This window comes from Mytilus californianus, unplaced genomic scaffold, assembly GCF_021869535.1.
Source record: "Mytilus californianus isolate M0D057914Y unplaced genomic scaffold, xbMytCali1.0.p SCAF_7, whole genome shotgun sequence".
Lineage (NCBI taxonomy): Eukaryota > Metazoa > Mollusca > Bivalvia > Mytilida > Mytilidae > Mytilus > Mytilus californianus.
Genome location: NW_026262723.1, coordinates 11630977 through 11641262, shown reverse-complemented (window position 1 = coordinate 11641262; position 10286 = coordinate 11630977).

Here is a 10286-nt window from a genome sequence, read left to right as displayed (position 1 = left end):
TTATATTGAAATGATAGGGAATTTAGAAAAAATGTCTGTTTTAACTTTGATTTAAGTGATAGACAGGTTGCCGGGGCAGAAAATAAATATACACAACAATATACACAATTTAAACGAAATATAATGACTGGCGTTGCAAAAATCAAGGTTCCTGAGCTATTTTAAAAATCGAAGCGAGAGGCTTTAAACATTGCAGTATAAAATACAGGTTAAAATGGCTTAAACGTCAAATTTGCAAACTTCGTGTTGAAAATTGGCTAACAAGGTCATTAGAAATACAGGTTGCCGGGGTGAAACTTGAAACTTGAATGTCCAAAGAATAAGCAAGTCCAAACCTTGTATGTGTAGTCGTTGGACTCTAGGTTCCCACGTAAAGTTAAAATGCCTCTATTTCAAGAAGAATAAACTCACGAAAACACGAAAAATTCACTAAATTCGCGTTCATTGTTTTGATTTTGACCGCCTGACAACTTTACGGAAATATCAGAGTGATTATAAACAAGGACTCTGTGACGGGCAACTTATAATATCCGTGTTTTAAAGATTTTAATGATATCAAGCCAGTCCAGTTCAAACTATTATCACGTGGTACAATTCTCATTTACATATCATGAATATTAATTAGCAAAAATACTATTAATTTCTGGCTATGAATATGTTTTTTCTCTGAATTCGATTTGGTTAATTTGATAAATATATAAAATTCAAGAATATTTCTTCGGTAATAGCTGACGTTAAATGTTTTTAAATGTTTCGTTGAAGATTGCTTTGTTTTCTGCTCTCCAACTTACTTATTTTTTACCTTCCTATATTTTACTCTTTTACATGTCTAGAGCAATACCCGATAAAGTTTCTTCCATTCCATACGCACGTGGAAATCGGTAGTAATTTTGATGTCTGTTTCCGAGAAGTCGATATATCTTGCTGCCCTACCATGGAATCAAGGTTCATTTTTGCCGAATTAGAGGTTACAACATGTCACGAGAAATAATTTTTTGTTGGACAATAAGTTGATTGATTGATTAATTGATTGATAATTGATTGATTAATTGATTGATTGATTGATTGATTGATTACTTTAAAAACTTTAATGTGTCATTTTCTTTCTTTTTTTTAGTCGTTTCTAATAAAATAAATCAGTATTTTTTATTGTTCATGATAATAAAGTATGTTTCAAAATGTGTTTTTTTTTTCTTTTTTTTTTTTTGCATCGTTTATTAACTTTACGAACTTTAATTCTTAATAGAGTTTTCCAAAATTTACATAATGGTGTTCCACAAAATATATGTACATGTATCATTAATATAACGAACGAGTGTATACTCCCCGAGAAAATAATATTGTCACTGTGTGTAATATAGATCTCTGTAAATAATCCTGATAAATAACATGAAATCCAAATCTAAAATGCTCCTCAAATTGTTTACTAGTAATTGTCTTTCAAAAGAGAACATTGTTTTTATAGCAACTACGGACATTTTGAAATTCTATTTCATCGACTGTTTGGCTTGCTGGTAATTTTTGTGATTTAAAGTGTCTATTCATCTATTATAAATTTTATCATATAAGACAAAACGCCAAAAAAAATGTTAAAATGGTCATCAAAGTGCAATAACTTTAAAAGGGAGTCATCTGACGATTTCGACAAATTGTCCTTATTTGTAGAACTTGTCTTGCTGATCGTTTTTGCACCATAAATTTTTTCTCTATCAATTATAGTTTTCAATTCAAGATAGTGAGAAAAAAGGGGGAAAAGGGTAATTTAAGGGCAATAACTTATTGAAGAAGTCGTCTGACAGTTTTGACGTATATGGACAACTTGTAGAACTCAATATTCTGAACATTTCTGCTTATGCCAGAATTTCTCAATTTAATAAAATCGAGAACGGAAATGGGGAATGTGTCAAAGAGACAACAACCCGACCATAGAACAGACAACAGCAGAAGGTCACCAACAGGTCTTCAATGCAGCGAGAAATTCCCGCACCCGGAGGCGTCCTTCAGCTGGCCCCTAAACAAATATATATACTAGTTCAGTGATAATGAACGCCATACTAAACTCCAAATTGTACACAAGAAACTAAAATTAAAAATAATACAAGACTGACAAAGGCTAGAGGCTCCTGACTTGGGACAGGCGCAAAAATGCGGCGGGGTTAAACATGTTTATGAGATCTCAACCTATAGCTCTAGCCAATGTAGAAAAGTAAACGCATAACAATAAGCACATTAAAATTCAGTTCAAGAGAAGTCCGAGTCTGATGTCAGAAGATGTAACCAAAGAAAATAAACAAAATGACAATAATACATAAATAACAACAGACTACTAGCAGTTAACTGACATGCCAGCTCCAGACTTCAATTAAACTGATTGAAAGATTATGTCTTCATCATATGAATATCAGGCACAATCCTTCCCGTTAGGGGTTTAGTATCATACCATCATAACATATACGAGAAGAACATAACCCGTGTCATGCCAACAAATGGTTTTTAAATAAATGTGTTTAGTGCCGATGCAAAGACCTTATAAGTGAATCAATATCAACGCCAAAATATGCAATCTTTAATGACCTGACAACAGTATCGTAACTATATCCCTTCTTAATAAGTCTATTTAAAGGTTTTGTTAGCTTCAGAGGTGAATACTGACATTTTTGTGCTTTATAAAGAATATTTCCATAAAAAATTGGATGTGAAATACCTGAACGTATAAGAAGTCTGCATGTTGAGCTATATTTACGAATGATGTCCTTATACCGATGATAAAATTTAGTAAATGTTTTGACTAGTTTGTGATATCGAAAACCCTGGGGTAATAATTTTTCAGTAATACATAAATTTCTCTCGTTAAAATCTAAAACATTGTTACATACACGAGCGAATCGTACAAGTTGAGATATATAAACACCGTAAGATGGTGACAAGGGAACGTCACTATCTAAAAATGGATAATTAACGATAGGAAATGAAAAATCATCTCTTTTATCATATATTTTAGTATTAAGCTTTCCGTTAATGATATAGATATCAAGATCGAGGAAAGGGCAGTGGTCATTGTTAGTAGCTTTATTTAAAGTAAGTTCAACAGGATAAATTTCTTTAGTATACATACTGAAGTCGTCATTATTGAGAGCCAAAATATCATCCAAATATCTAAAAGTATTATTAAATTTGTGTATCAGATGTTGTTTCGATGGGTCTTTGCTGATTTTTGTCATAAATTGTAACTCATAGCAATACAAAAAAAGGTCCGCAATAAGTGGTGCATAGTTAGTCCCCATTCTGATAACCTGACGATATACGGAATCTCCAAAGCGAACAAAAATGTTATCTAGTAAAAATTCAAGGGCATATATAGTATCAAAGCATGTCCAATTGACATAGTTTTTTTGTTTATTGCTACTAAAAAATGACCTAAAAGAGTTTGAACATATATATTCACATTCTGACTTTTTAAATGCCCATTTAATTAGGTGTGTGAATTTTTTCTTAATGAGAATGTGAGGCAATGTGGTATATAGGGTAGAAAAATCAAAACTTTGAACAGATTCAAAATCACCAATATATGCATGCAATTTATCAAGTACTTCCAACGAGTTCTTGACACTCCAAAAGTAATTAATTCCACTATTTTCGAAGGCCTTATTTGAACAATTTATTATCAGGTTTTTGATTGTACCAAGTGTACTGGTAAGAAGAATAGACAATTTAGTAGTGGAACAATGGCTTGAAGACGAAATGAATCTATATTTGTAAGGTGTTTTGTGTAGCTTCGGAAGCCAATACATAGTTGGGACTTTCATTGTATTTGGTTCTGCTTGTAAAGCGGTAGCTAAAAGTTTATGTTTGTTACAGATGTCGTTTTCTGAAAATGGAGTCAGTTGGAATGTTGGTGAATTGGTGATTTCTTTTTTCAGAACCTCAATGTAAAATTTACGTCAAACAATAATAATATTATTAGCAGCTTTATCGGCCGGGACAAAAACAAATTCCTTGGCTAGTTCTTTTAGTTTATGTTTGATACGAGAAATAGGTTTATTGTGGTTATTGTTAAGAGTAAAATGTTCTTTAAAATGTTGAATACGTATATCAACTATGTTCATTACTGATTTAAAAAAAGAGTCCAAAGATTTTTTGTCAGCTTTTTCCCGTTTTATCCATTTCAAACAGTAAAACTGTTTTCAAAATAAAAGACAAAACTTGCGTTTTACTCCTATGTTCTATTTATAGCTATGTCGGCCATCTTGGTTTGCAGGCGGGATTATCGGATATATTAAATATGATGCCCTATTTATGATTATGGTCAAGTTTGGTTTAATTTGGATCAGTAGTTTTAGAGGAGAATATGAACGATTTTTAATTTTACTTTGAAATTAATGTTTTTTTTTCAAATATTCTGTTATACAAAAGATGATTTTTACTCGTTTGAGGAATTTCATATTTATCAATTGTTGGGCTATTTATTTTTCTTACTATAATACTGTGAGGATTTGCTCTTTGTTGAAGTCTATATGGTGACAAAAATTGCCTTAACCATTTCCACCCGTCCTTTGAATTCTCGTGAAAAAAATATCTACTTGGCAACCATACCACATCTCCTTTCTTTTATAATGCGTATTTGTTTTGATGATAAATATATATTTTGAAGATACACTTGCGTACTTGCATAATCTGAAATTTATAGAAAATCAAAAGGGAGCTTATGTCAATAGATATAAACATTCACAAAAGTTTCATGAACATTTGCGAAATCGTTTTCGAGTTTTGTCCGACATGTTAGTGACGACGCACGGACGGACGGACGGTCGGACTACGGTATGACATAACTCGTCCCATAAACGGGCGGGTAAGAAAAAACATGTTACCTTATTTTTTTCTGCACTTGCAGTAGTACACACACAGTTGAGTGTATAGAGGAGAAGATGTTGGTAAAAGTTAACAGACGATTGACGACGGACGCCAAGTGATGAGAAAATCTCACTTGATCTAAACACAGAACAAGAACTTAAAACATCCAAGACCTATAATTATGCAATCTTTTTATATACAAAAATGTCTTAAAAGGAAAATCCGGCTACCTGCCTGACTCTCTCATTTAAGACATTCTCAAAATGTCTTTAATTTTTTGTAAATACAAAAGAAGGTGCAAATACCTATATTATAAGGTCGATTTATAGTTATAGTTGTAGTAAATTTTGTAAAAAATCCAAACAAAACGGTGCACTGTCACGTATACACATACGGATGTATAAAATCGTAATATCCTTGCCCTTTCGGAATAGGTTACGACAATTTGATACTCCGTGTAAGACGATTATCACCCTCTCATCAGTGAAGGGACCTTTGTAACTGGTACAACTCACTGAGGATTTCGTAGATAGCCTTCTGCGCGCGTTGTCGTTTAAGCATAACCTCACGTTTACATCAAAGCATGAGAAGTAGTCGTTTGACAGATCTGAAAATCGCACATTCGTTACAACTAATTACTGTTTAGTTGGTGAATAAAAATGAAGTACGTTATATAGATACAATGGATAAGCGTGGATTTTTCATGAATCTACGCTTATCCATTGTATCTATAACTTAAACTAAACTATTGTGTTAATTTCTTTTCAAAATTAAAGCCTTTTCTTAATTAGAAGGTATTGTAAGTGAGTTTAAATAACCATGTTATCGTGTCCAACGATGCATTGATCAATCTCAGATCACAAATAATTGGTTAACAAAATACAAATATAACACCTCTACCTTTAAAGATCTTTATATTACCAGGCATATGAATATTATCTGTTTATACAAAATAAGACATATTCGAAATTATTTCTAATAAAATTGAAAATGGAAATGGGGAACGTGTCAAAGAGACAACAACCCGAACAAAAAGCATATATAAAGTATATATAATAAGTATGTTATCTAAATTTTTCGAGCACACTAGGCACATCACGATTTTCTCGCATAGGAGTTTGCGAACAAACCTTTGTAAAATTATGAAGTAAAACAGATGAAATCATACTATATTAATAAAACAAAAATTGACAAATAGAATGTAATCATTTTTGTTTCAAACATGTGAAATAGCCAATAATAATAAAAAACAAAACCGGTAAAACTCGCTATTATTACAAAAAAAACCAGGATAACTTAAGAATTGGAACAACAGAGAGAATACAGGGATTCGAACCTAAACCGACTAATCCCTATCTTTAACTCATTGATTTTAACCATGCTAACCTCGCGGCTACCAACTCATACTATACGACAGCCTATTTTGTCTATATAAAGGTACAAGCCATGTGTGTCCGATGAACCGATGTATATCAGATGTTCATTTAAATACATAAAATAGACATCTATGGTGTAACCCATTGGTAGCCGAGAGGTTTCGTCGATGTGTTGATGTCAGTCACACATAACAGATTCCAAGGAAGGGTTCGATTCCCAGTGAAGGCATATAAAAATTACAAAAAATAAGGTAAGTTTTTAAATTAATTCCATTAGTAAACAGAAATCAGTAAATTAGCCAATTTAAACTTAATGAAATTAGGCACACAAAGGAAACAATTGAATATAATTTGGTGAGTCAATTTCAGCGGCAGATTTAGGAAGCGTTGATTCTAGAAAAAGAATCCACGGTAAATGAATAGGCTGACGTCACCACAATGGTTTAATTCTGTTTAGTAGAAGCTAGAATAGAGATAAAATATGAGATGAAAGATTTTGAAGATTAATCCGGCATCGGAAAATAAGGATAAGGTATATGACTGAGCCGAAAAATGGTCACTCGCTACAACCCATGAAAGTCAACCTGATGATTAAATATGAAATTCTTCTATTAAAAAGTTTTTGCGAATATTACGGTTGGACGAACAACATGATTGTAGTTCAGGGGTATACACCTGATTGCTCATTTTTAATATACAATATTTTTGTTGTTGGGATGCACCAGTACACGGCCACGTCCACCCTGTGTTTTTGTTAGATGTATTTCTATTTGTAACCATCTGGTGAGTTCTTATGTTTTACTGTTACACCACTGTCTCTGGTTTAGAGGGGGGGGGCGGTGTAGGCACCTTCAAACGAGTTTAATCCTGCAACATTCGTGTGTTCCTGTACCAAGGCAGGCGCCTGTAATTCAGTGGTTGTAGTTTGTTGCTGTGTACTATTTAAATTTTTTTGTTCATTATTTTGTACATAAATAAGGCCGTTAGTTTTCTCGTTTGAATTGTTTTACTTGTCATTTCGGGGCCATCTATATATATGTAGGACTCTTAAGTGCGATGGAGACGCTAAAGTACGATGGTCACGCTAAAGTGCGATGGTATGCGCTAATTTAAAAGTGCGATGCCTCCATACGCTAAAGTACGATGGTCCGCGAAAGTATAGACGAAAGAAACGTAGTTGGATTATGACGTTAACAGTCGTTTATACAAACCAAAAATGAACATGCCGGAAGAAAAATTGAGAATATTTGATTGACAAATTTTAAACTGACCTTTTTACTATATAGATACAAAATAGTATACGCATAGGTATCCTATTGGAAGCGAACGGATACATTAATTTTAAATCATTGTTTACGTTGCAGTTACTTTGCGGTCCCCTTTAAAATATTGTCGATTTTATTGAAAAGTAACGTCGGTAAAATAAAGGTACATGTTTTAAGCGTAAATTATAAATTGTCGGCTAAAATATAGTTTGTACAGTGTGGGAAATTATAACATGTATTTGTACTCGTTACGAAAAAGGAGAAAGCTCGGGGAACATCGCCTTTCTCTCGCATTAAAATTTAAGCTTACACAAATAGATGTTACATATTCCGACAATGAACGAATTTTGTATTTGTAATTTACAATGACGACTGTAAGGGAGGTGTTCACATTAGTGATAGACTGTGTGAACGGCAAGCTACACCAATTATCCAAATATCTAATACGCCCGATCTTTTAAAAATTCATTTTACAGAAAATAAAGTATTTTGTGACACCTAAATTATCTTTTTAGCAATTATTACGTGGTCGGTCTTCTAAATTTAGAAACAATCACTTAAACCTACATGTAAATTATGTGTTATACCTTAGCATACTAGCTTTTGCTAAAAGACTATTTTTTAACATCCATGTACTTTAACGTTTTAATCCCTCGAACCTTACCCTATTGGTCCATTGCACTTTAGCGTGATATACCATCGTACTTTAGCAAACAAACAACCATCGCACTTTAGCGTGAACACCATCGTACTTTAGCGTAGACCATCGCACTTTAGAGTACCATCGGTCTTTAGAGTCCTACATATATATAGATATAGGAAGATGTGGTATGAGTGCCAATGAGATAACTCTCCATCCAAGTCAAAACTTATAAAGTGAACCATTATAGGTCAAGGTACGGTCTTCAACACGGAGCCTTGGCTCACACCGAACAGCAAGCTATAAAGGACCCCCAAAAAATACTAGTGTAAAACCATTAAAGCTGAATATTCGGTATGAGCTTTGCTCATTGTTGAAACCCATAAGGTGACCCATAGTTGTTAATTTCTGTGTCATTTGGTCTCTGGTGGAGAGTTTTCTCGTTTGCATCATACCACACCTTCTTATATTTGTATCAACAGATGACGATGCGGAGAATAAAACGATAACCAGAAGTAACGACACCAAGAGCCATGTCAAAGTTCTCTGGTGGAAACATGTCATGTAGGCAATCCCACCATTTCTTCTAACACTCATACATCCATCTGAAACATGTGGAAGTTGACACTCGTCAAACCTCACCATGAACGTTTCTAAGGAATTTTAAGATAGCAATAAGTATTGCTTTTGAAAAAAAGTAACAACTACTGATCACTTCTACCCTGTTTCTTTGGGTACATTAGTATGACTGTTTATATAATCATGACTTAAACTAAATTGATTGACCAATGAAAAATATGCATTTAATAATCTCTTCTGTCCATTAGTTACAAATGTACATTATCAGGGGCGGGTCCAGGTGAGGGCGTAATGGGCGTACCCCCCCCCCCCCCCCCCTTTAAAAAAAAAAACAAACACAACTATCGTAATCTGCTTATATTGTGTTGAATATGGCAATTTATCATATTCATTAATAAAACACATACTCTGAAAATGGTTCTAATGAATCCGCTCTAGTCTTACCATTCATTGAAAATGAGAGTCCGTCAGTATTTCTGTGTTCATTTTAGGTTTTGCGTTAAGCTACATTTATACTTATAACATGTATATTTGGTATTGCCTTTTTAATTCCCATCTGGATAGCCTTTGGTAGTATCATATTGTTTCACTATCCATAAGTGAGTAACTATAAGTAATTTTGACCTACATTTTGCCATGAAGTTCAAGCACCATATTTATTTATGTACCATATACCACCTATCGGAACTAGACAGTGACATGATTGCTTTAATTTAGTACTGTAGTACAATGACGTCATTTTTTTATATTCAATCATGTATTCCACATCAAAGCCTACAATATTTAGAACGAAAGAACTTTATACGTCAGTGTTTGTTTGTCTTGTATCATGTGTGTCGTTCAACGAAACCAGAACTTAATCTAAAAAAGAGAGATATTTATCAGTCTGGCTACTTCACAATTTGATGCTAAATTGTTGAAATCCAGGAGCTTCTGAGCTTCCCCATGGACACTCTACCAGGGCAACCGTAATTTCGCCTCCCGTTTATAAAATCCTGGCCTAGGACTGTTGAAATGTTAAGTAACGCCTTATACCCTAGAATTTGGAATTTCTCGTTATTGGTTTACTGCTGTTAAGATCCATCCAATCAATTTAATATACCATAGACAATTAATGGAGAGAATTCGGCATAAAAAATGTCAAACCCTGACACTTTAACTATAAAATATACATGCTCCAAGTCAGGAACCGTTACATTAGTGCATTTCACAATTACTATGTTTTTTAGCAAAAAAAAAGGTCCAAAAAAATGACAGATTTGATTATACGCCCCCTCTTTCAAATATCATAGAAACGCCCCTGATTATGCAACTGAACTGGCAATCAGTATAATTGACATTGTATATCAATAACGCATTATAGTTACTCTATAACCAGTTATGTATAAACATACAAATTAGAACAATAATATTGGATTTTAAAAGTTGACTCTGTAACTGCTATTTCTGCTATTTCTGATTCATTCAATATTTGTAGAAATGAAGATTGTATAAAAATGAGCTGCGTCGGATAAAAATCGCCCTGGTGTAAGAACACGTACATGTATACGTGTATATGTATAAGATTTTGATTGA